This window comes from Larimichthys crocea, chromosome XXIII (assembly GCF_000972845.2).
Source record: "Larimichthys crocea isolate SSNF chromosome XXIII, L_crocea_2.0, whole genome shotgun sequence".
In the NCBI taxonomy this organism is placed as follows: Eukaryota; Metazoa; Chordata; class Actinopteri; family Sciaenidae; genus Larimichthys; species Larimichthys crocea.
The window spans coordinates 20,184,665-20,211,495 of NC_040033.1; the positions used below are offsets into that span (position 1 = coordinate 20,184,665).

The 26,831-nt window shown below is 41.1% G+C and overlaps 2 long non-coding RNA genes across 2 annotated transcripts; one reads left to right on the forward strand and one right to left on the reverse strand.

The window, feature by feature from the left end:
- Window positions 1-1,884: 1,884 nt before the first annotated feature.
- Window positions 1,885-4,953, reverse strand: LOC113744452 (uncharacterized). The gene is made up of 3 exons (XR_003461540.1): window positions 4,790-4,953; window positions 4,494-4,646; window positions 1,885-1,934 (listed from the first exon to the last, which is right to left on the reverse strand). It is a non-coding gene; the product is annotated as an uncharacterized LOC113744452 (long non-coding RNA).
- LOC113744451 (uncharacterized) lies at window positions 1,959-3,750 on the forward strand. The gene is made up of 3 exons (XR_003461539.1): window positions 1,959-2,398; window positions 2,497-2,573; window positions 3,326-3,750. It is a non-coding gene; the product is annotated as an uncharacterized LOC113744451 (long non-coding RNA).
- Window positions 4,954-26,831: the final 21,878 nt, after the last annotated feature.

Consider the following 26,831-nt stretch of genomic DNA (forward strand, 5'->3'; position numbering starts at 1 on the left):
CACAGGATGTGTGGAGGGCTAGTATGTACGAGAACTGCTACCAGCAGCAGCCAAGTCAAATCGACCAACACTGACATCCCTAGAGACCAGGAACTAGTCTGGACAAAAACCTCACTGTTACTTTCCACATTGTTACATGCTAATTTCTGGCTCTGAATGTTTGCACTGGATGCAAATTGTATCCAATACCAACATTATACCAAGAGATGCTCTGTTACTTTGAAATAATAGTCCAACAAAAATGAACAAGTCTTGCCATTAATAATGTCAGACCTCATCGTGCCCTTTGGGTTAAAAAAACAATTGAAATTCTGAAGAACCTTTCAGTGTACTCACCTGGGACCTGTTTTATAAAAGTGATTTGCAACCAATGCTTACATGCTGATCAGAAATATAGCAGTATCAAGCTTCACAATTTACTGCTGCTTGCATATTGCAGATACTGTATGTTTTGCATTCTTGTAGGGATCTCTTCTGTTCATTAATGGGTTCCAGTATAGACTGTATAGAACATGGCCACATTGTTAATTCTGCAAACTTTAATCCTTAATATAATAAGGTAAGTTCTATAGAAATTCACCCTCAAAACAGTTGCCGGGGAAATTAGCTATAGAGACCAAAACAGTTTTTTGTACCAGGCTGTAAACATGTTTATTTCTGCTGTGAAGTTGGACATTTGAACATGGAGACTTATGGAAATTGACTCACTTCTGTTGACAGCCTCAAGTGGACGACAAGAGGAACTGCAGTTTCTAGCTTCACTTCACCACCACTAAGGTTCAGATCACAGTCCTCTGTCCTTATTCTGCTTGACTTATCATCTGCCTTTTACACAGTTAACCATCACATCCTCCTCTCTATTCTGTCAAACATGGGCATCTCTGGTTCGACTCTTTCCTGGTTTGAATCCTACCTGACAGGGCACTCATTCAGCGTATCCTAGGCTTGGACAGCTGTCCACTTCTCATCACCTCATCACAGGGGTGCCCTGGGGCTCGGTGCTGGGCCCCTTCTATTTGCTATCCACACCACCTCCCTGGGTCCGATTATCCGCTCACATGGCTTTTCCTATCACCACTATGCAGATGACACCCAGCTCTATCTGTCATTCCCTCCTGACGACCCGTTGATCTTTGCATGGGTCTCTGATTGCCTCTCAGATATCACCACATGGATGGAGTCACACCACCTCTAACCGAACCTCTCAAAAACTGAACTGCTGCTCCTCCCAGCCAAACCTACTATACACATCAACATCAAGATTGACTCCCTAGGCCTACAAAGTAGTCTCCAGTACTGCACCTACCTACTTGAAGGCCCTTATACAGACATACGTTATCTCACGACCATTGCATTCCTACAATGAACGATGCCTGGCTCTACCACCCCTTTGTTAAGGCAATCCAGACTCTACTCGTCTGTTGTTCCCCGCAGGAGGTCCTTCTCTACCTTTAAAAATCTCCTGAAGACCTCCAGCTCTTTAGAGAGGACCTCCTCTCCAACACTACCAACAGCTGGACATGATAAATGTAACCCTTTAAGAATGTCACAGCACTAACTGCTAGGGATGGGAATTGATAAGATTTTTATGATTCCGATTCCATTATCGATTCTGCTTAACGATTCGATTCTTTATCGATTCTCATGTGGGAAAAAAAGGAGAACAAACTGTTTGATCAGCATCAATTTTGTTTAGTTAGAAGTATCACGACCTTACAAAACCAACAGCGAGGTCAAAAGAGACCCACAGCCTAGTAACGATGTGTAACTGTGGCAAATACACACGTTTAATGTAAACTGTTATAGCATGTTTTACAAAGAAGCACATCGCACTAACATGGTAGGCAGTGTGTTATTTACCTTCCGTAGTATCTGCAGAGGTGGTCATAGCCTGGCTGCTGCCGCTGCTGCTAGGTTGAGATTCATCTCCAGTCCTGGGTGTAGCCCAGGCTATAAAGTGACATTATTTTGTTGAAACTATCCCTTTAAAATAATTCCTTTTATTGGTGACAGAAACAATTTATTGGAAAAAACATTAAAAATTCTAAAAAGCAGTTTATTTTATTTTGGAGTAAATAAATGTTTCATAAATAGTTCATTTTATTTTGAAATATATTGTTAATCTGTTAAAATTAATTCATATGCACCAATAACTGTTAAAACCTGGGGTAAAAGTGGTTAAAACGGAGAAAAGGAGAAATAAAGAGAAAAAAGGAAAAAATAGAGTTGCTGCGGAGGTCTACGTGGGGTGACCCAATCAGTGAACCCCTGTGGGCTCAGGTGACTGACCTCGTAGGGTCACGTCCGGTTTTCTCTTCCGGTTTTGCGGTCATGGTTACCTCTGTTGTTTCATGTGCTACCTGATGCAAACCGCAAGCAAACCTGTTGCATCCACGGGGTAAGACATGAAAATAATGTTCCAAACCGAGTTGTAGTAATTCTTGATGATGTTAATCACTGGTTGACCGGCATATTGTCAACATTTAAACTTTGTAGAGCTCTGTGAGACCGGATGATTTCCGCCGATCTGGCGCGGCTAAATCCTGAAACAGTGCTCCTAGCTTGATCACTCGGTGAGTGAAAATACCCTTTAACCTGTTCGGTTAAGCTGGAATGTGTTTTTTATTCATGTGTAACCTGGTTGGGTGTGTGTAAAGCAGCTAAAAGTTGCATTAATCTGTGCAGATAGCCATGAAAAAGGTGCTAATGGTGCTATAGCCACCATAGGCTATAATGTGATGCTAATGGCCCATTGACTGGTGTATAGCTACTTAGTTCGGTTGGTGTCATATGTAAATTATCGTTTTATTGTGTTTTATAGCTGTTTACTTCAGAATATTTTTCTAAAACTGTCGTTCAGTGTTAAATAATAAGATGATGGTGTGTGTGTGCTTATGGTAGATGCAGAGGTGAATTTTTGGTGCAGTTTCCCATTGTTACCGGTGCAAGGGGAGACATATAAGCACAATAGGCCTTAATTCCTCTTAATTACCATGAGTTTAGGTGAATTTAATGCAGTTTCCTACAAAAAATTAAAGGGTACTATGCAATATTTTTTATTTTTTGTAAAATGATATTTTCTGTGTTACTAGTGTAACTAAGACTGTTTCAGTTATTAATGAGTTACAGTACTTGAATTTAGTTATTAAATGCACTTTAAATGTATTTATGGTTACATAACTGAGTTAATGTTTGAATTGAGTACATTGTTGTACAACTTAACCTTTTGGGAGCTTGATGATAATTTAATCCAATTAATGTGAAGCATTATTATTGATTAGTGATAATCAACATGCAATTTGGATTTCCTTTGGCCTCTTTGTAGGTCAGGTTTTTTTTCCCTGTGACATCATTAGATGATCCACATCCCACCGTCCAGAGGAGAGATCCAGCTGGTTTCGTGTGAAGTTCGAGAGATCCAGAGAGTGGTTCCAGAACCAGATTAGAACTAGATTCCCAGCGTGAGCTGGGTGGCGAGCCGCATTGAACTACTGATACTGAACTGAGAGTGGAGAAGAATTCCTTCATTCCCCCTTCCTCACGGACTGTGTGGTAGGACAGAACAAACATACACTGATACACTGACACTTGACACGGATCCGAAGAAATAAGGGCCCCAACGGTAACTTTGGGACAAAAAGGGTTTTCATTTTTGCCGGCTTTATTATTTTAGTTTGTTATTTTCCATTGAATGCCTTGCAACAACTGTTGTATTTTCATTGTGTTATTGGTTAATAATAAGTGGCCACACAAAAAACAAAAGGAAAAAAACTTCAAATCATTGACTGTGTCTTTTCATTACTCAACAACAATGGCTCTCTCTAGCTTATAGTCTTCTGTACTGGTCCATCTCTTAACATTGACTATTACTTACCTGTGCTCATGTTATAATACCATAATAAGGGTTACATGGGCGTGTCAAAAACACGACATTCATTTAAAAATATTGCATGTTGTGTGCGCAAATGTTTCTGCATGTTCGTCGTGTTCCCTCCCGACGCTGTTATCTCCACTTTGCAATGATTGTAAGTCGCCCTGTTGCCATCTGTTTTGGTAAAATGCAGCCAAACTTTGGAGCGTTTGAACCGAGTGGGTGACATTGTTTACTACTGATTGCAACGCAAGTGCCAAACTTGCAGAAGTTACGTGACGTAATTCGTGCTTTCTGGAATCGATAAGAGAATCGTCACATAAACTGCCAAGCGATTCCATGGAATTGAAACACACAGAACCGGTTCTTGTTGAGAACCGGTTCTGTGTGTTTCAATTCCATTTCGATTCCCATCCCTACTAACTGCTGCACTAACACTTTCTTATCACACTGTACCTTGATTGTTCCCTCCTCTGTATGTCACTTTGGATAAAAGCATCAGCTAAATGACTAAATGTAAATGTGTAAACGTGCATAACACATCTGTTCTGTATTATACCACCTCACCTATCTTCTTCTTTGAGAAAAGCCTGAAAATGTGCAGTACAGTAGATAGACTTACAGCATAAGGCAGTAACTGTGTCCACAACACAATGCAGGTCAGAAAAGCAGCTCATGTTGCTGCGCTGCAGGACTGAGTGCTTCAGGAGATCCTTTGTCTCCACGTCTTAGACAGAGCAGAGGAAGAGCCACAGCCAAGTCTTCTTCTTCTTATCTAACGTACAAACACACATCCTGTCCTGCACCATACTTCAGAACAAGCCACCAAACACTGACAGAGGAAAAGTGTTCGGCTATCAGCTAGAAAGCTAATTAGCTTCTCAGCTGCAGCACATTAAACAGCATGTTTGAACATACCTGTGAGTGTCACTGAGGTCCAGTTAGACGCTGGTGTGCTCCTTTACTCTTCAGTACCACTAACAACATGCTGTCTACACATGACATGTGCGCTACAGTACAAGTTTGTTCACTCTGTCTCCAGTTCCCTACAGCAGCACTCTGACAGCCCGCCAGCTGCTGTCAATCAAACACAGACACGGACACGCCCATCCAGCCAGCTCTGACCTAAAGGAGCATTTCACTTTTATTAACAACAAATGGAAACAGGTGATTGAATTCTTTTAGGCTGAATGTGATTTCAGTTTGAATTTGTGCTGCTCGCAGTTAACATCCATGGAGAGTGACACAAAGAGCTAGTCAGTGTATGAATACCTAATTATGTGGCCATGTGCTGATTGTTACTTGACGTTGTTTGTCAGATGTGATTTGAGCTCATACTAAATAAAACCGCTGTCAACCGATGAGCTCTGCTAGCAGAGCACTATTATTGGTCGGTGTGTGTCTTCTTCCTGATCAAACACAGATGAGGAAGGTGTGAGGCTGAAGGCCAACAGTCTGCTCTACAGTGGGTGGCATCCCATCAGGAACCACACCTCCCACCTCCCCAACCTGCGGGCAGATCAATCCGCTGTCAATCCAAATGCAGCTCACTGCTGTTATTTAGATCCACACAGTAAGTGAAGCAGATCTTTGTGGTCCTCATACTATTTTTAGTCACTCCCACTTCCATCCAAATGAAATCTCTTAAATCTCTTTGAAACTCTGAAATACATAATGCATATATAATACGTGGCAGGACCGTAGTGGTATTGCATGTATGAAATAAATGAAGCAAACGTTACTTTCTTTAGGACTGCTTCACTATGTGTCCTCACAGATAGATCATAAAGTTGAAAGTAGCTATTTTGCCTATTTTGTCTGTCTAGCAATCTGAGTGCGCTGTGTCAAGAGAAAAGAAATAAAGAAGACATGACTGTCAAAGTGCAGTTTGAGAGATGCAGCCGACTATTTGAAATGATTTTATTGTTTTCCAAAGTCGACCCTGTGACTTTAGAACTCTACTGAAGTTGCTGATGAAATCCAGTGAAGGGAATGAACGCAGGAGTGATCTGACATGTGAGTCAGAGGCACGCTGGCACACTGCTGTCAGTGGCCTGAGTGAGAGCATTGTGTGCAGATAAAACTGAGCTGATCCACGTCTTTCACCGTCTCCTCTCTTAGTGTAAATGAAATAATTGCTCTTAGGCAAAAACCACCACATGACAAAGTTTGGTGAAGACTTACTCCAGTCATTTGTTCACAGACTTACAAGCCACGAGGGTTAGCTGAAATTGAGATACTTTCCACAATTAAAGCGATGTGTTGCTATAGCAACAGTGTAAAAACGAGGGATGTTCCACAGAATGAAATTCAGTAACAGTCGGACATAACTTCAAACAAGACAGCGTCTTTCTCTCTTTTTGTCCTTTTCTCTTTCTCTCCGTCTAAAGGTTAGCAAAGCTTTCATTGGTCCGCCACAGATCCTCTGTCCTCGCATCACCTCACACACACACACACACACACACACACACACACACACGCTCTTCCTTTTGCAACTGCAAGTTTACAGCGATCCAAAGTGACTCCTTCAAGCAGGTTGGAACAAAGGAAACCATGACAACAACATTCATTGATGTGCTCTTTTCAAACGAGGCAGCTGAGCTGGCTGTGCACAAATCTCCCCAGTAATGAGACTGAAAACCTTGGAGCTTACTATACCAGCGCTAAGACTGTGCACGCTCTGATTCCTACCTCTGATTCTACAGAGGTTTGAAAACTATGTTGTGGTGTTTTTTGTTTTTTTAAAGAGCACACATACCTTCAGCCACTTAAATATATGACATCGAGATGTGATAATGTATACCCAGTGCAGGATTAAGGTGGTTTCTGGGCTCAGCCAAAGCCTGCTGGAAATATGACACACCACGTGCATGCATGCAGAGATCTAACCACATAGACAGAGCACAGATATTGACTACAGACACAGTGTTGAGTATTTGGCAGCACTGTGGAGAAATGTTTTCAGGGGCAGGTCGCCTAAACCAGATAAATTGTGATAGATGAAACCTGTTTTTAGCAATGCTGACACTCAGCCAGTCAACACACACACACATATGTATGTTTTTTTTTCTTTCCACAGTGTCAGCTGAGGCTTTCCTCTGCGGAGCTCTGCCCTCATGCAGCCTCAGACACGCCACAGCTCCTTCTTCTCTGCTGCAGCTGCTGATTTATCACCTTTCTTTTGAGATGGGAACAGTTTGATGTATTCAAGTAAAATAACTTTGTGTGAAAGTGTACAAAAAAACAGTAAGAGTAAATGCAATGTGTTCCTTCCACTCATGGCGACAAACATCGCAATGCACCAAAAGAGGAAGGATGTGATTCCCAGCAAGTAAGCACACATGTCAATAATGCAATGTTTCAAATATTAAATATCTCCACAAATATTTCACGAGGTAGGGAATGCATTCAATATGTTGTGTGTGATGGTGTGGTTTGGTGAGGGCTGTAATACTGAATGTAATGATAACTTTTGTTTGCTTACAAGAGAAGTGCTGCAGGGCAGCTTTAAGGTCTACACCCATAAAGCTTTCACTTCATCAGCCACACGTCTATTCAACAGACTTTTTTATTAGTATTATTAAATTCTGCATAAGAAACTGCAACATCTATCTCATGTTGTATGATTATTTCTCATAGAAAAGCAGTGTGCATGTGGTGCTTGCAATTATAAATGATATCAGTGTTTAAGTCCAACCTTCTCCCTGTGACAGCTGCAGCTGATGGAGGAGTTGTTTAAAGGTGCAGAAATATCAATTCTTCGTTGCCAGTTTTCAGATAAGTAAATCTTGGATGGATTTCCGTGTGGTACTGACTGAGGTCATTCCCCATAACAAGTACGACACACAAGGACTACTGAGTAAATACATCCACCAAATGTAAATAATTTAAAATAATCTGGCCAATCTTTGTACATGTGAAGCCCCCTGGGGCTGCAGGTCAGTGTATTTTTATACTATACAACTATGGTTGTCAATAGAGTTCTGAGGGATCTCCAGAGAGAGGGTTAGATGCAGCTATATATTCAACATGCTCGTCCTTTATGTGAGCATTTCCATAGCTCTGAGACATGCTCGTACGTGACCTGTGTTTTGTGTTCCTCGTCTCTCTTTTTTTTTTCTTTCATCTCCGTGTGTTTCTGTTGTTGACTGTGGCCAGAGGGATGCACAGGGTCTAATGAGCTTTGCTCGAACTCGCTGGCTTCATTCAGAGTCAGCATCCAGGATCAATATGTCCGTCTGCATTAATGCGAAAACATACGCGCAGATCGCTTGGCCCCTTATGTTTAAGCCGTGTTCTCGCCTGCATCGCTCTTATTGCAACGCCATGTTTGACCCCATCCCCCATCCCCCACCCCCCTCCAGTGGGAAAGGGATTAGGAGGCATTTAAATAACGTGGAGAGAGCACTAGATCTCTTCCTCTCCTGGGTTCTTGTGTCATTAATTCAAGTATGGGGAGGAATAGGGAGAGCAATGAAAGGAGAGATAGGGATCATGTCATATACTGGCCCTGTTCTCTTGGCTAATGGATGCCCATAGATTATGAGTGGTCCACTGTTGTCACGTATTAAACCTCAGATAGATGGCAACTCATTGTGTGGCTACAGCCTTTTAGCCCAGAATGCGCTGACAGACATTTGACACTCTATTATAACTAGCCTGCTAATGTGACCTCCTGGATTTCTCTGCATAGCTTGAGTCAGGAGATAGTGCTTGTCAGGGGTCAGTTACATATTAGCGGAAAGCAGTGGTTTCACCTCATTTGGGAGCAGAGGGAAGCCGGTGATACTCCACCCACCTCCGGCTCTCTTGCCACTGACGGTGTGGCTGATGAGCGTTTGTTTGGCCCGGAGTTCATGGCCACAGCCCCTAGATTGATGCCATGTTGATATTTAATGATGTGCTGCCAAACGAAAGCAGACGCCGGCGCCGGACAACACAGCCGGAAACCGTTGGCTATGCTAAATGTCATTCTAATTATCCATCCCTCTTTTGCACTGAATGCAGAAGTAAACATTTGCACAATTCTTTGTCCCCTTGATCCATCCATTCCTTCATTTGCTCTCCTTTTGTTTATCCCTTCTGCCAAGTGGCTAAATATCACACTTTTTTTTTTCTCAGGCTGCTTGGTTAAAGGTGTCCTTGTTTGAATAAGGTTCAACGCACAGGCAGAATAAGATCATATAATATTAGCTAAATAATTGTTATTGTGTATTGCATCCTGTGAAGAGTAGAACAGACGGAATGTTGAATTTAATAGACAGTCCTCTCACTGTACCGTTCTGCAGCTCGAGCACAGACCTGTATACTGAGAGCAACTTAAAGTTAATCACAGAACGAAAGGAGAAAAACTAAAATACTGATATATTATTCTTGTGAAAAGACCCAGAACAACAATCAATGTCTCCCATTGTGTTTGTATCCAAAGCCTGATTTTACTCCTCAGTGTCACAGCGCTCCATTATCCCAATAATTCCGGTGATTTTTACTCTTGCAGACAAATTTCATGTGGAGACTCAAACCACCATGAATACACACACTGCAGTTTATTTGGACTTAGTTCCACACACAGTGTCCCACTGCCACAAATACTCACTAAAACACCAACTATGGATTAATCCACCGCTGGAAACAGTGTCCATCAAAAGCACTGTTTCCTCCTGTTTGAGTTAAACTAAGATAGACTTGGACTTGACAGCCACAGAAAGAGTAGGAAAATCATAAGTACTGAGAGCTTGTTTTGGTAAAAAACATTTAAACATTTAAATTAAATTAATGAATTAACTTAGGTTGGGGAGTAGGGCCAAGCCTCAACCACACCTTTGATCACCTGTCTGTTTCTACCTGGCCTACTCTTCTGTCAGTTTTTTTAAACCATCCACTCACTTTCTGTACCCACATCCCTTCAGCCTCCTTTCCCTCCTTACCTCATCCCTTCCTATTCAGTCTGCTTCATACCATCGTCAGAGAGCCTGTAAGCAGCTCGGGTGGAAACACACCGTAGACAGAAACCCCCACAATCTCCCTCCGCCCGGCCTTCAGCACGTACTCCTAGATCCAACCAACGACATCCCTCCTCCACACCCGCCCCTCCACATCTATTCATCCATTCACCAGTCAAGAACTCACAAAGTTCCATTAAACCATTACGTGAAATATCGTCGTGGTGCGGTGCTCGCTAGTAAAATTGGATTTGTTGACAATAAGAAAAATCCAGATTAAACCAAACTCACCCTTTAAAGTTAATTGGTTACAGCTGATATAATCTGCCAGCAGTCATGTTTGTCAACCAGTGAAAGTGACAGGCGGCACCGGCTCAAAGTGTGAAGCCAAAAAGGATTTAGCAGCAGATTTGTTTGTTTCAGATAAAACCTCAGCAACTCCTCCAACCTGTCAGAACTTAGTCACTCATGTCAGCCTCACACATTTGTACATTCATACTTGTAAGTGAAATGTTCACATGTTTGGATCAGTGCTGCTCTATTCAGGTATCAGTGAATCAAAAAAAAAGAAAAAAAAAAGAAAACATCTCAGTGGCCTTTTTATGGCACCATAGCTACAGTCTACTATACATATTAAAAATCTGGTTCATATGGTGAACTGCTTAGCCTTACACCCACATAATTACCATATAAGGACTCAAGAACTACTGTAATAACAAAGCGTCACAGCAAAATGTTGAGTTATTTCTTCCCAGAACATTATGGGCCCCAATGTCATCTTAAGAAAAACGCATGACACACAGTCAAATCTTGTATAATAGAACATAATTGGTAATAAAACATTTAATTATGAAAAGATGGATTGTATGTTTGACTTTGAACATCACCTTTGGCTCGTTGACAGACCACATGGGAAAATCTGTGTCCGTCTTAAAAATGGTAGCATGTGATATTTTACATTAGGACACACGGCAATTGTAAACACAATAAACTTCCATGCATAGGCGGAATTGGGTGCTTTTGAGTGTCAGGGACCTCCAGGACCGATGCACATTGGTATTTTTAGAAATCACTAATTAAAACCAGAGCAGAAAATAATGATATGAAGTCATTTTGAACACGCTGATTAACAAAGTCATGAAAAAAGTATCCCTGTTGTGTGTGTGGGTACCCCGTCAATACAGAGAGGGCTAAATGCATGAATCACAGGTGCTGGACCCAATTCAGAAGTGAAAACGATTATTTTCATTTCAGCTAATTTACCACAGAGCAGAATTGTATTCTCAATAACTGCATTATAAAATCACACCATGACAGACAAATGGTGACATGAGAACAGAGCAGAACCTTTAATGTTGTATTTATTATCACCCAGAGTAACACTACTGGCATGGCGTAGTGGATTACGGGCTGTATTGCCTGAGATTACATTCATTAGTTTCATGCTTGGTGTCTTTTATCTGCTCTTAGCAAAGCTTCCCGAGCTTTAAGCACAGTTAATACAGCCGGAAGAACAAAAAAATCATGTAGACTTCCAAGCAGAAACAAGTGGAGTGTATTTTTAGACTCACTGGGCCGTGAGAAGTCATTGCGTTTCAACCTGCACAGGACGAGAAATGGCAACGCAAAGGCATAGTGACGTGTGGACAACATTCAGACAGGTACCCGCTGTGCTGGCTGCAGTGTGTATTGCTCTGGCCCCTTTGGCTGCTGCCATTTTGTCTTCACAGTGTGACATGGAACCTAAGCACAGCTACGACCTGAGAGGGAGAGGGGGAGAGGGAGAGCGGTCACGCTTGACCTTTTCGGTGTTTCCCAGTAAATCAGGACTACTCTTCATATCTAATGATGCAGAAACAGTCAAACATGACCTTTGAAGTTACAATACTGTACTGTGGCACCGCAACGCCCCCGCCCGCACCCTCAATATCCACCAGCACGTACATGGATTGCTGATTTCCACACTTACATGGCTCCCAAATCAAGACAAATGGTTAGGCGCACTAAACATAATCAGTATGTAATTGACATTGATTTGCGAGATTAAGCGTGGAAAGTGTTGCGAGGTGCAGCAAGGGTGGGAAGGCGGAGGGAGGGAGGGAGGGAGGGAGGGTCCATGGATACATATTGTAGGAAGGCGTTAGGATTTTCAGATTTCCGTGGGAGTTTGATCAGCTGTTTAAACAAGCTTACTGAAGCATGGCTCATAGCTGTTTACCGCTGTGGAAGGAGTTAGCAGTGTCTGACAGATACAACTCCTCCAGTTGTTGCATTAAGGACAGAGAGATACAAATACAAAAAAGTAATGAAGACAGACAGGAACATGAAAAAAAGAAGGGCAGACAGGAACAGAAACAGAACAGAAGGAAAGAGGCTTGTGCTGCCAATCAATGGTGGAATACAATAATAGCCATCCATCTCTCTTCATTACCGGCCCCTTGTCCGTCTGATGATTTCCTGGTGACCGTAATGTCTGTCTTTACTGCTGGGGGGCCTCGGCCATCTGCTGTCATCTTTGTGCTTGTTGCAAAGTATAGCCCTCATCAAAAGGAGAATCATGGGGGCATTTCACTGTGCTGCATAAACATCTATTACCCCCCCCCAGACCCCTTCACTGTCATTACTGTGGCCCTGAGAGAGACAGAGCGATGAACACAAAGGCTGATGGGTGAAAAAATTAAAAAACAGAAGAAGAGAAGGGCTCGACATCGCAACACCGTTGTGTAGAAATAACTTGTTAGTGTCTGAGTTCCCCCTCGATTGTTCCTGGATAATTGGCCACTGGGAGGGAAGGGCATGCTGTGGGTGTGTGTGTGTTTGTGGGGGGGTGGGGGTGGGGGGGGGTTATGAAGGCAATTATTCTAGCAAACTAATTACTTATTTCTCCTCACATATATTAATAGCTGTTTTTTTTTTCCTTTCCATTTACCTTGAGGTGATGCTACTACCCTCTGGTGGGCGTAAAGCAAGGCCTCTCCTCTTACATCGGTAACATTTAAAGAGATGATACTGTTTGTCTGAGAACTACACATGTGGATAAGTGCAGCAGTAAACGTTACCAAGGAGAGGGCCTTGGAATCCTGGAGGCCAGGGGTGGGGACAGCATTCAGTAGCAACAAGCAGGTCTTCAAAAAGTACATTCTCATTATTCCATATATTCTTCCTGGTGTCTACATTACCCACAATATAACTGCCAGCAGTTTGGTCAAAGATATGGGTGCTGGTAGCAACCATAAGGCCTCATGAATGCATCATTTCTACGCACAGATTTGATCTTTTTAGAACATTTGTTCCTAGTTAAGGTCAACGTTTATTTAGCAGACCTAGATAAGTCGACGTATGTGTATCAAGGAGCTATCTCCACATCACTTAGGTGGATAAGAACTGACTTGGCTTGCCAGAATTGGTGTTTCATGAATTCATCATTCATTTCATAGAATTAAGATGTAGAATAAGAAAACATTCATATATGACTGAATATAAAGAAGAAAAAGCTCCAAAGTCAGACACTGTGATTTCCCTGATCACTGCTGCACATATTCTGGCTCCAAATGACATCTCCAGCATAAGATGGCAGCAGTTGTATCTGGGATATTAGACCTGTCATCCACCTTTGGTATGCTTTGTGCTGTGTTTGCAGCTGTTGCTCTACACAACTGCTGATGATGATTTATGTATTTTGACCTATGCTGGACACGTGGTGTGGTTCAGTGTTCAGTCACTCAGTCAACATGGGTTCAAACTGAAATATCTCCACAACTATTGAATAGATTGACATGACAGTTCCCCCTTGATTGTTCCTGGATTGACCTTTATTTTGAAGTGATGCTGTTTGGTGAAGGTTTGTGAACACTTCTCTGTGTTATGTTACATCCCTCTCTTTTTTCTGTCCACCTCTCCGCTGTAGCAGGCTGATTAGGCCCTGTTGGTGCTGGCAGTGATCCAACAGACCTGGATGATGGTGGAGATGCTCAAACATAGGCAGCACAGCTGCCAGTTACCTCTGGTGGTCACTGGGCCAAGATGAACATGGGGATGGGAGGGTTGAAGGTGGGGGAATGTGAAAGAGAAAGAGAACGGGAGGCTAAGAGAGAGACACACATGAGAGATGATGGAAAAAGTCAGAAATGGACAAATACAGGATGTGTCGAGCACCTCGAGTTGGCAGGAAGCCAGACACAGAAACAGCATAGAGAATCCGGTGGATTTTCAAAATAAAATACCCCTTCAAACTGCTGGTCGTAAAAAAAAAAAAAAACAGACAAAAGGGAAACTACGTAGCATATTTACACATGTAGAAGCATATTTAGAAGAACATAAACCAGGAAAATGACCAAATCTGAGCAAGTAAACAAAGTCTAGAGGGATAAACGCTTCTGAAACTGAAAAGTCTCAGGACGGACCAAAAACAGCGTCGCAGCCTCGACGTGACAGAGATGTGTCCGGTGGGGTGTCGGAGTGACAGAGGGGAGGATCTCAAATAATTTGTGTCCAGAGTGTGAGGAACCATGATCTTAACCGCATACCTGAGAGTCCTGGAGGAGTATTGCAGCCAATCACCTTATCTCATCAGTTTTATAGGCATTGTTAACCAATCAAAATTTAGACTGTTGACCTTTGTTTACTGTAGCCGGTGAGAGCAAGCTTAGGTTAAAGGGATAGTTCAGGTCTTTTGAAGTGATCTTGAATGAGGTACAGAATAAGAGAACATATTTTAGACAAGTGCATAGTGAACATATTCTCACTCTTTTACTTTGCCACAAAGAGATGCTGTGTCTGCAAAGGCCACTGAGTCCATTTAAATCACTCAAGGCCAGTTACACAAGCAGCAGCAGCACACAGCACTGTTAACAACTCATTCTCTACATCCAATAAGCCACATTCAGCAGCCCCACAGCCTGCATTATACATGTATGAAAATCAACAGGCAGCATGATATTAGATCTTGATACCTATTCATCACAGCTATAAATAATTTACTCTGTTTGTTGTTCATTGTCCAGACAGCACTGTGTGGATAAAAAAAAAGCATCTTTATAAAAGCGGGTGGAGGGAGGGCACTACAGCTATGTCCCTATACAGCTGCAGAATAATGAAAGAAAACACAAAAGAAATCATGTAATATATTTCCATATGTTCAAACAATGTGTCACATTCTAATGTGCCTCAAAGGAGACTTACAATGGATAGACAAAAACAGTAAAACAGTGGTGCCGTGTTACGCATTCAGTTAGTGCTGGGAATATATATATATAGGGGTTCTATCGATATATTATATATATATATATATATTATATATTATATATATATATATATATATTATATATATATATATATATATATATATATATATATCTATATAAAACTAACATAAAACATGTTTACAGCCTGGTACAAAAAACAGTTTTGGTCTCTGTAGCTAATACCCCCGTTCATGACAACTGTACTGAGGGTGACTTTATATACAACTCACCTGTTCACATTATATTAAGGCTTAAAGTTATGCAGGATTAAGAGTGTGGACGCTTTGATCAACAGGCGGGTGTCGTTACAGATTAATTGTTGACCAACCAGGCTTTATTCGGCTCACCTCAGGTCCACCAATAATCAATGTCTTTGATTTTTAGATTAGCTTTTTTAGATTTAGGTAGGCGGCAGGAGAGCCAATATGGCGGTGGCCAGAGCCACAGAGGTTTGAGCTTCAAAATGGCTGTTTTGGAAACATATTTGAGGTCTATGATGAAACATGGAACCTATTAAAAGTAAGGTGCACTACACTCACACTCATGTAATGTACCCATAAAAGATAACAGAGCATGAACTGATCTGACTGTTCAATCTAAAGACAGAATCAATGAAACAGAAACGTCTTGTTTGACAGAAGACTCTGTTTTTAGTATTTCTCAGGAAGGAGTCAGGCCAGCTTTTGTTTACAACAGGCAGGTCCTGAGGAAGGCTAATGCTGACTGCCAGGACCATGCTGTCCAGTTGTCCTCAGGTTGCTTCAGGGATCTTTCATCCCAAGTGCTTTTAACCTGTTTAAGAGCAACTAGAACACTGGCTGCAGTCCCTGCACTACCCTGCTGCATAACACATTTAACATTTGACAATTAAGATAACCTTGAACTTTGAATCACCTGTCTGTGAAGACCAAACCTAAACCACTTCCAGCATCCACCTGAAAGAGGTCAGAGGTCATGGACCAACAGTCAGTGGACTGTCGGAGGGAGATCAAGGAGGACATTCATGTCCGACACCAGAGACCATCTTTGAACAGAGACCAGTTTTACCATCTCCTCCCACAAACATCCACCTGCTATCATCTTTGAACACTTAGAACAAAACTTTTAAATTTAAAATGAGGAAATTCCAAGGTGTGGGTGGACAAAGAGAGAGTCCTCCATGTGCGCTTGTGTGTGTGTGTGTGTGTGTGTGTGTGTGTGTGTGTGTGTGTGTGTGTGTGTGTGTGTGTGTGCGTGTGTGTTTGTGTGTGTGTGTGAAACCTGCCCTGTGTGACAGTGCCATATAATGCTTGATAAATGCCTGTCTTTATTAGAAACCATTAATAAGGCGGACTGTCTCTCACCATCTCATCCTCTCCAAGACAATGTGTGTCAACATGAACAATTACCAGGCTGATAAAACACATGCGGCCCCGTCTACTCCATCGCCAGGGCCCTGATATATTATTGGGGACATTTATTTAGCTGTAGAGGAGCCCAGATGAATCCTGTAATATATCTGTTGGCCTGTGATCTCTGCTCACTGAATGAGGGATGACTTCCAGGATTTTTTTTGCACATATATATATACTCTATGATCAAAGTGAATTTGATCAAGATGTTAAATGTTCCTGTCTTTATTTTGTTCTCCTCATATCCATCTGCCTACGAGGACATGCTCATATCTGTCCTGCAATACTGAATTCTTCTCACCAAGAGTAGAAAACTGAAACAGAATAAAAGAGGTTATATAATATTTAGGTCAGATTAATTAAGTCAGAAAATACTGCCAAATCAGTTCCAAAATCACAAGTCACAGTTTTCTTTTTCCATACACCATTCAACACCCTCTGTCCTCAGACCTTCCATTCAGCTATTAGAAAATTCCCCAGAAACCCTTTTAACATGGGAAAAAGTGGAAGAAAGCTCAAGAGCCACAGCAGAGGGATCCCATCATGTACACCAGCCTCCACAGGAGCTCCAAAGAACACTGGAACCCAACGATCGTGGCGCTGGTATACAACATACATGCAGATGAACTGTACTGTATTTGATGCTGTATTTTGATGTTGAGTGTCCAGAACAAACCCAAATTTTAATCAAAACTATTATAACGTGCTGGTAGACCACACAAAGAATGACATCAACAAAAAACAAAAATACACATATGTGAAAACTGAGAGACATAAGTGAAGAAAATGGATGAAGGACATTCGAAAATCCAGGTGTCACCAGACTTTCTTCTTTCTGAGTAGGTTCTTATCCACCTTTTGTATGTGAGCTGACGTGACAAGTGAATTCCCCCAGTGTGGAATAATTAAAGTCTATCGTATCTTATCTTAAATAGGTAGAACCTGATCCACAAAAGCTTGTCGCCAGTGAGGAGAAATATCTTGGAGGAAGATAATCTAGACATCTGGATGATGCACAGGCAGATGATCCAGCATAAAGAGAGAGAGACAGCTCAGCAACAACAGATATTGTTTCTAATAACCCTGACTTTGAATACACTCGTACGCATGTGGGGTTTAGAGTTCTGTTCGTCAGTGACCAGTAATGAACTTGACTGGAGCAAGCATTTTCTGTTCCTCTTGTGTTTTTGTGCTTTATTTGATTGTGTCTTTTTCTTTTGTGCATATGTATTCATGTTCGAACAGCAGCATAAAAGATTGGTCATTTCAAAATAAAAAAGAAAGTTGGTCATCTCAAGGATTTTTTCTTTTTTCTAGCCTAAATGAACTGAAACCACCAACGCTGGATGTCATTGTTGCAAAGACTAGTATGGGACCAGAGTGACCACAGACAACCATGTTAAGCTTATTGGGGTTCAGGTAAGGACTGCATTATGTCGTGTTGTTGACAGTCAAGGAATTCAGTGTATTCTGTGTCCTGTTAGTGGCTGATACAGCTGCAAGCTTAGTTGTAATTAAATCCCCTGGAAGATTTCCACCACAGGAACATTCCCCAGAGGCCGAGCTTCTCTTGCAGGAGCTCAGAAACTTTGCCTGCATTTCCACTGGACTAAATTCAGTTCCTGTAGGACAGTTTTAAGGTAGACAATATTCTATGTTGATGATGATTCAACAGTGTATTTACCTGGCTCGTCACTGTCATCACTTAAACAATGTGTACGGAGCATTACCAGCCATCCACGACAGGATTAAAGACTTTGAATACATCTAAATGAATCAATGAATGAAAAAGACGGAGAGAAGAGAGAGAGAGAGAGAGGCTATTAGTCTACAGCTCTGTCTCTCTATAGAAGTCTTAATGCTGGATCAAATCATCCAGAGTTACCAACATCTCTCCTAGTCACTGCATATTAGAAATATTGTTTATAAATTCATTTTTCAGTTATACCTGAATCTGATAGAATACACCTGACAGGTATCCCTCGAGCCTGGACCAACATCTGCACACGTACAGCTTAGTGCAGGCCTCAGTTACTAGTAAGAACTTAATAGAATTGGAATGTGCAAAAAATAAAAATAAAATAAAAATACAAACAACGTAGGTGTATGTAAACATATCTGATGTCATACCTTAGTTGTCAAGAATTGGTTGTATGTTGAAATGTAACTGTAATGTTGTAACCATTAGTTGTCATGGTGTTATACATGATAACCAAACTTCCCCGGAGTTTCTGTGCTCTGTCGTCTAGCAGGTTCTCGTGGATCGTGGCTGCTGCTGTGATCCTGCATGACGCCCACTACATATATTATTACTGTCATTATTACTACCATATCTATTACTGTAATCATTTTTATCATTCATTATAATTCATTGTCATTTTATCAGTCATTGTACAATATGTTTGTGTTGATTTGTCCTGTACACGTGACATCCATTGCACGTCTGTCCGTCCTGGGAGAGGGATCCCTCCTCTGTGGCTCTTCCTGAGGTTTCTTCCACATTTTTTCCCTGTTAAAAGGGTTTTTGTGGGCAAGTTTTTCCTCACTCGAACCGAGGGTCTAAGGACAGAGGGTGTCACTCCCTGTACAGATTGTAAAGCCCTCTGAGGCAAATGTACTTTGTGACTTTGGGCTATACAAATAAAATTGATTTGATTTAATTGATTTGATAACCTGAACCACTGATGGATATTACTGGTAGTTTTGTGTTCTTAATCATATAGTTGTGATGTAACCAGACCTGAAATTTTGTCATTTTAGGGGCAAGGCCACTTGGCCTTTTGTGTTGTCAATTTTTTGAGGGCACAAAGGCCAAAAGTCAGGGCACCAAGGACATAAAATAAAACAATGATTTTAAGTCCACGTCCATAATGAATTTAATTTAAGGACTAAACTAACTAACTCTAACATTACAGCACCAGCTTATTACTTTGGTAATTACATGGTATTGCTTAATTACTTTTACCTCTTTACTATCAAACTATTACTTATTATCAAGCTGTAATGTGTTTTTCCTCATTCAGCTTGAATATAAATATCTCCATGCTGTGATTGAGACTAAGCAGACAGGTGTATTATTACCTGGAGGTCTGTAACTTTAAATGTCCTCACTTGCGGTGCCTCTCTTACCTTTGCAGTCTCCTCTCCTCTGCTGAGCAACAACACCAACACACCTCTTACTAAGCCGTCAGAGGACAGCTAACAGCGAGAGAGACAAAGTGCCCCAGCCGTCTGCCCATTATTATTAAAACCTTGCTGTTTACTCTGGAGTAGTGGCCACTGTTCTTCATCCACCAAAAAATTAATGAGATCCTTTCTGCTAACATTGACACTTTGAGCTTAGTGAGCAGAGAAGCGGGGGGACTCCAGAAGCCTTTGATGAGCTAATAAGCTTTTAGTTACACAGTATCTCTTCATTTAAGAGCGCACACTGTGTCTGTGTAGGTTTACCGTCCACAGACGACACGGCAGAGGTGGAGAAACAAACAGTAATCTACTTCAGCGTCCTGATTCCAGAATCATATGCTGTGTGAAAAACATTTTAGAGCAGCTACAGTCTGCAGTGAATGAGTTTTATTCCTCCTCTCTGCGTGTTGCTGTGCATCCTACATGATATTGAAAAATTGTTTGGGCTCCTGAAAGTGAAATAAGAGCTGATGGCAGTCACACACTGTGCTCCTCTCGCAGATTATTGTCTTGCTTTTTACTGTGTTTGCATCTGCTGCAGGCCCTCTGCTGTAAAATCATGCAATATATTTGCAAAAATATTCATTCACCAACCAGGCTTAAGACATTGCCGTGTCAATGAGCAGCAATTGCTTGCTCACTCCAAATGGATTCTGCCAGCTAGATATCCCACTTAAGCATTTCTTTCTTTCTTCTCTCTTCTTTTTTTTATTTCTTATCCGAGGCTTTTACTTTTGCAGTGCAGGTGATGCTGAATATGAGAGCATTACCTCAAGCACTCAACAGCTTGTCTATTGGGTATTTTGTTTCACAGTGAAAACAACTCGACGTTTCTGGGAAGAGGAAGGACAAAAAAATAAATAAATAAAATGCTATCCCTGATTGTTTCTGGAGAAAATATAATCCGAGAGAGAAAACCATGTTATTGAATGCATTATCATATCCGCGACAGAGCCGGTGTAGGCAAGGCCGTGCTGATAAAAGCAGTGCAGGAGGCATATTCATAATGTGCTGCTAAGCTCCCATCAGCTGGAAACCTGCTGTTTGCTGCCTGAGGACATCACTTTGTGCGGATTTCCAAATGAAACGCTGATGTGAGGTGGATGATAACTCTGCATACTCTAATTACCTCAGTATTGGAGACACAAGCAGACAAATCGTGGAACCATTTCATGGAAAATGAAAGGGTGAATGTGTTTGTTTTCAGAATCGGCTGTAATTCTTAATGTTTTTCCATCAGCACGGTTGGAAAGTTGAAAATAATTTGAACTGTGTGCTCCACATGTACCAAAACTGGGTTCTTATCCCAGTGGCCAGGATTCAACTGTCTCTCTCTCCCCCCTTTCTTGTCTCGCCACCATCACCAAGTGCTTGCTCATAGTAGAAATTGAGTCATGTAAATACTTTTATAAAGTACTAAAGGTCGACTAATATGGACTGAAGAGGAATATTCCGTTAAATAAAAATATGATGTTCATTTTGATTCAAAATAAGCTCATGTCCATGGACTGAAGACCCAAATGTGTCTATGGAAAAAATATCTTTTTCAGCAAATATCTAGTCACTACTAGACTGAACTAGCAAAGCAGTTTAGTGTTTATATGTGTGCTATTTATTCAGTTTGGGAGACTCCGCAATCTCCATAAGCTTTGACGGGACTAGAAAGTGTCTCCGTTGCAAGGTCGTTACTAAGGCTCGGGCTACTTGCTCGAGTAGTGAACTGGGTTCCATTACAGTCTACTGCTGTGACTGATTGTTTTTTTTAGTCAGACCCATGTATTTCCATAGAAACAGAGATCAGAACACAAATGGCGAGCAAAGAAATGTTTATTTTAAGGAGCAAATTGCCCCAAAACATGAATATCTTTTCATTATACCATTTAGTTGGTAATTGTTGTATAATCACAATATTACACTCAAGGGTGTGCTTTAACTTATTATTGGCACTTCAGTGATGCTAATGGATCTCGGCACAAGCGCCTCTGTCCTGACCGTATTACAGTCGTGACAATAATGACGTTAAAGTTCACCCTCTCGTGTAATATTGCTTAATTAGTTCATGTGAAATGATCAGACGTTGACAATTCATGCCAAATTTCAGCCTTGGTTGGAAAGTTTTGTCAAATTACTGACCGACCAACAGAGCAGTAGAGTCCTGGAGTGCTCCACACACACCACCACACACACCAACACCACATGCCTCTGCACGCCAGCTGTACCAGACTACTCTGAGAATGTGACATTACCTTTCAGGTCAGGGTATGTCAAAGGTATTTCACATATTTTCTTGGCATCAAGCGGACAAAATTACTGGGTTTTCTTTGGAAAAGGTAAAATAACTGTTGCAATGGACATGAAACAATGGCACAATGGAACCAGGGTGAATGGTGTACTAAAGTGAGTGTACATGAAATTTACTAATAGATTTCATGTTTTCTGGATATGGTTTTCTATGTGTAATAGTGTAATATTATTTGTCATCTCAGTAATCCACACATTAACCATCTTCTGTTAACTGGCAGCAAGCTGACAGGGTTTTTGTTTTGCATGTCGTCTTCATTTTTATATGCATGAAATAATTGCTGGCAATCTGAGAATGAATAATGTTTCATTCTAAAAGTGATCCACAAATAAACAGGGATTTTTAAAATAAGAACAAAACTGAACCTGAACAATCTCTACCACATTCTGTTGGTCATCACAGTCGCACGTCTATACTCTAATTATTAAAAAGAAATTTGAAGCTCGAGGCAGTGCTTTGGCCAAACGTGAAAAAGAAAATGGTGCATGCAGCTGTTGGCCCCGGTTAAATTAGAGGGAGAGAGGGGGGGGGGGGGGGATTAATTGATTAAATTTATTATTTATTTTTTTGTGCTATTTATGATGCTGAAATAGAGACCTGAATATCAAGGAGAGAAACATTAGCTTCATTCCAGCCATTGGGGATCTTCTGGTATAACAAATATTAACAGGGACAATACTGCTGTTCATTAGATGCATATTTAAAAATTCCAACATTTAAAGATCATTTATTCATTTTGTTTTTTTAGTTTGTAGAGTTTGACTGTGTAATTTCTTAATTTGCATTTAAATTTAGATAGTTGAGTGAAAATATTTGAAATTGTTGTTGAAGTGAACATATTGCGTTGTTAGTCTGCATGGTTAGGGTGAAGATAAATCTCCCAGCATGCAACAGAGACATGCTCAAGTCTCATCCTCAGTCTCCATCCTACATTTTCCACTGTTCTCACAACCCCAATGTTGTTATGGAGTGAATGCAGTTAGACTGTGAGTCATGACATGTACACTATAAGTGAGATGTGTTTATTAGACTGGCATAGTTTCAAGAGTGTATTGGCAAATCATCATTTAATAGTTTACCTTATTTCCGTTAGATGAGCGGACTAGTCTTTACTCAAGTTGTAAATATTTTGAACATATATACCATATATTACACACACACACACACACACACACACACACACACACACACGTACACGTATATATACTCTTTCCATATAGAGCAGGTCTAGATCGTACTCTGTTTAATAATATATACAGAGACCCAACAAGTCCCTCTATGAGCAAGCACTGGGCGACAGTAGCAAGGGAAAACTTTCTCTGAGAAGCAGAAACACAACTGAGCCATCTCCATGGCAACTGCCGAAAGCCTGGTAAGTGGACCATGAATAAAGATTATTTTGTGAACTTTCACACTCGATAAAAATAACTGCTCTAAGTGCTCTTTCACTAGTAACATGTAAAGTATCATAGCATGCGCTTCACTGTCACTCACTCATCAGCAATATTAATACTGTAAAATGTATGAATAACATTTTGTATTTCTGTTTATGGTGTTCACACAGGTGTGTATGTGTTTGTTTCTGATGTTAAATTTAGAACTAATGACCAGTTAGGTGATGGTCACTGTTAGGGTAAGTCTCCAGGACAAGAGTGCATGCCATTTTTTCCCAGTGTGTGTGTGTGAGTGAGAGAGAGAGAGAGAGAGAGAGAGAGAGAGAGAGAGAGAGACAGAGAGGTTCTCAACAGGCCTGTGCTCCTCTCTTGGTGTGTGTCTAAGTGGAGAAGTTACCCCTGAGTTGTTAATTCCCCCTAATTAGCATATTGATGACAGTCAGAAGAGGATTGTACATGCCACCACCCCAGACTGCTGCACAGACCTGAGCAGCCATGATGCTTTGGACGTTCGTCTGACTGTGTGTGAGACAGCGAGCGAGAGAGACTGGAAGCAGTAGTGTTAATTTATCTATCCGCACTAGCGTGTGACTCTGTAGTACACACAGAGAGACATGGGGGTAGTTGTGCATTTTATGGAAATTGCCTCCATGCCACATGATGCCAAGTTGATCTCAGGCACAACATGCCACTGAGGCTCTGTGGAAATGCAATCAGTCAGCTCCGACAGGGGTCCCCGAATGTATTTGAAACTGCAAATCTCAAAATTGGCCAAAGGAAATTGGATGAGACCAAGCTGGTCAAAAGCATCAACATTGAGTTCCCTTTAAAACAACGACGACAACAAAAAGACTCTGTAGCATGCTAACATGCAGTCCATTTTGACAATGATGCAAAAATACTCACAAAATACAAAGACACACACACACACACACACACACACACACACACACACACCTTAAAACTGTTGAAAGCGAGCAGTTACTGTTAAGCTGCGCAGATGATAGAGGAGAAATATTTTAACATTTATATGCAGGAGCTCAGCATCAGGAGAGTACAGGGTAGAGTGCTGCCATGCTGCTTTGAGACCAACAAGGTCAAAAAATGACAACATCAACTACTGACACCACAACTATAAACATGTCTCCATCAGATGATGCACTCGCCCCATGGGGCCAACAATCCACATATGATACTAGCTTTGGGGTTAAAGATTTCTAAAACTACCGTACATGACGATAAAGCCTGCTTAAACCGGAATGCATCCATTGTCTGAATCTCGGTCCCTTGCCTACAGATTGTGCATTCAAATGTAGATATCTGTGGAGACCAAACCACAGCTAAAATGCTTTGTGTCATCAGGTGAACACAAACACACAACATCTAATATTGATTCCATCTGCTGTATAATGAAGCACCTGTTTGCTAAAACATTCACAATAAGGTGAAAAGCTTGTTTTGTTGCCCACAAGTAGACAAAAATCAGTGGGGCAGCTTTAATATCTTTGGCACATCAAACCCTATTTTAGAATTTTTTAGCTTTTTTCAGTAGATAGATAGATAGATTAGAACAATGTACATAATGGATATGATGCCCAAGATGCCTTTTTTTGGTTAAATCCAATTTTCCTCAGATTTTCTATACCATCACGTCCAAATTCAGTGATATTGAATCTAACAACTCACCAAATAAGTGATAATTGGTCTACAGCTCTGCTTCAGTCTTACTGGAGATGATAAGGAGCTTCTGGTTTTTGTTACTGCTGTATAAAAATCTAATCTTACTGGGTGAAGTTGTTGAGGCAGAAGTGGCATTGGAAGGCCTATTAGATATTGTGGAGTTCAGCTCTGACACCAATCGCCACCTTGGTGGGAGAGTCTAACCCAACATCTGTGAATGAAAGCACCCTGAATTCTTCTCGACACCCTGATGCAGGTTCAACATTCTGTTGTCCAAATCAATATGGTTAATTCACTATATTTAATAATTACTCTACAAATTTGTGATTTCCTTTTTCAAACACAGCACCAACTAATAAGACATCTTTATCTGACTCCTCAATCCTCCTTAACCTAGTTAGTTTTAGGGATAGGAGCCCCAAGTGATCACCAATTGATGGACTAAAAGTGATTAATGCTCAAACTGGAGCATCTGCAGTTTAATACCTGATATTACATTACCACATTAATGAATCTTCTTTTCCGTTAACTTCATCATCATGCATCTTGACTGGAAGGGAGCCCACTGTATGTGCCCGCTCTGCATCTAGGTGAGGTCTGCTAATAAACAAATATCATGTGCGTCATCATTTACTGAGTATCGGCTGATAGCGATCGAACTGGACATCCCTCTTAACCATTTATAAATAGCCCAGTTGTTGTGTTAAATATTGGCTATCCTATGTATCCATCCAAAACGATCAGTAGCAGCCATATCAGTCAAAGCCCGGAGCTGACAGTATGAGTGACTACTCGAGGAGGAACACTTTGATTACCATGGGACCTGCTGAGGTAAGCAGCTCATCTGGCATTTGGAGTGAGATCTGGGATTAGTGCAGATTGGGGAGATTTACATCACTATACCTGTAGTTTGGCATTTCACAGACTCACACTGACTGTATCACAGTAACGTCCTCCCTTTCCTTCACATCTGTTACAGCAAACTGCACTCACACTGGGAGACGCAGAGAGCGAGAGAGCTACAGATGGTCGGTAGGTTTTATCACTACATCAGCAACACAAACAGGTGCCACTATATATTTTGCTGTTCAGTGAGAAAGTTCTTTAAATTAGCAGAGCTAGAAATTGAAATACTGAATACTTGTTAATAGGGATGGCCAAATCAACAGTTTGATAAGAAGAAAAAAAGAATGCACCGGTTAGGTCTGCAACAGAAAAACGCCTGGACGTCCACAGCAGTAGGATAATCATAGGACCCTTTCCATGGTAAAGAAACACCCCTTAACAACATCAAGGCAAGTGAAGAACACTCTCCAGGAAGTAGACATATCATTCTCCAAATCTACCATAAAGAGAAGAGTACAAGAGCAAATACAGAGGGCTCACCGCAAGGTCTAAACCTTGACAATGATCCAAAAGATTAAAGGAGTTTTTTAAGACAAAGAAGTGCAATATTCTGCAATGACCAATCAATCACCTGAACTCAACCCGGTCCAACATGCATTTCACTTGCTGAAGACAAACTTAAGGTAGAATGACCCACAAACACAGAACAACTGAAGACAGCTGCAGTAAAGACCTGGCAAAGCATCACAAAGGAGGAAAGCCAGCATTTGGTGATGTCCATGGCCTCCCGACTTCCAGCAACTATTGTCTACAAAGGATTCTGGACAAAGTATTATTAATAAACATTTTATTTATGAATATGTTCGTTTGTATAACTATAGTTAAATGTACTTTGTTGGCTGAGAAACTCGGTGAGTACTAGTTTCTCCTACATATATGAAAAGGTGAGAAGCTGAATACCACAGGTGTTTTGGAC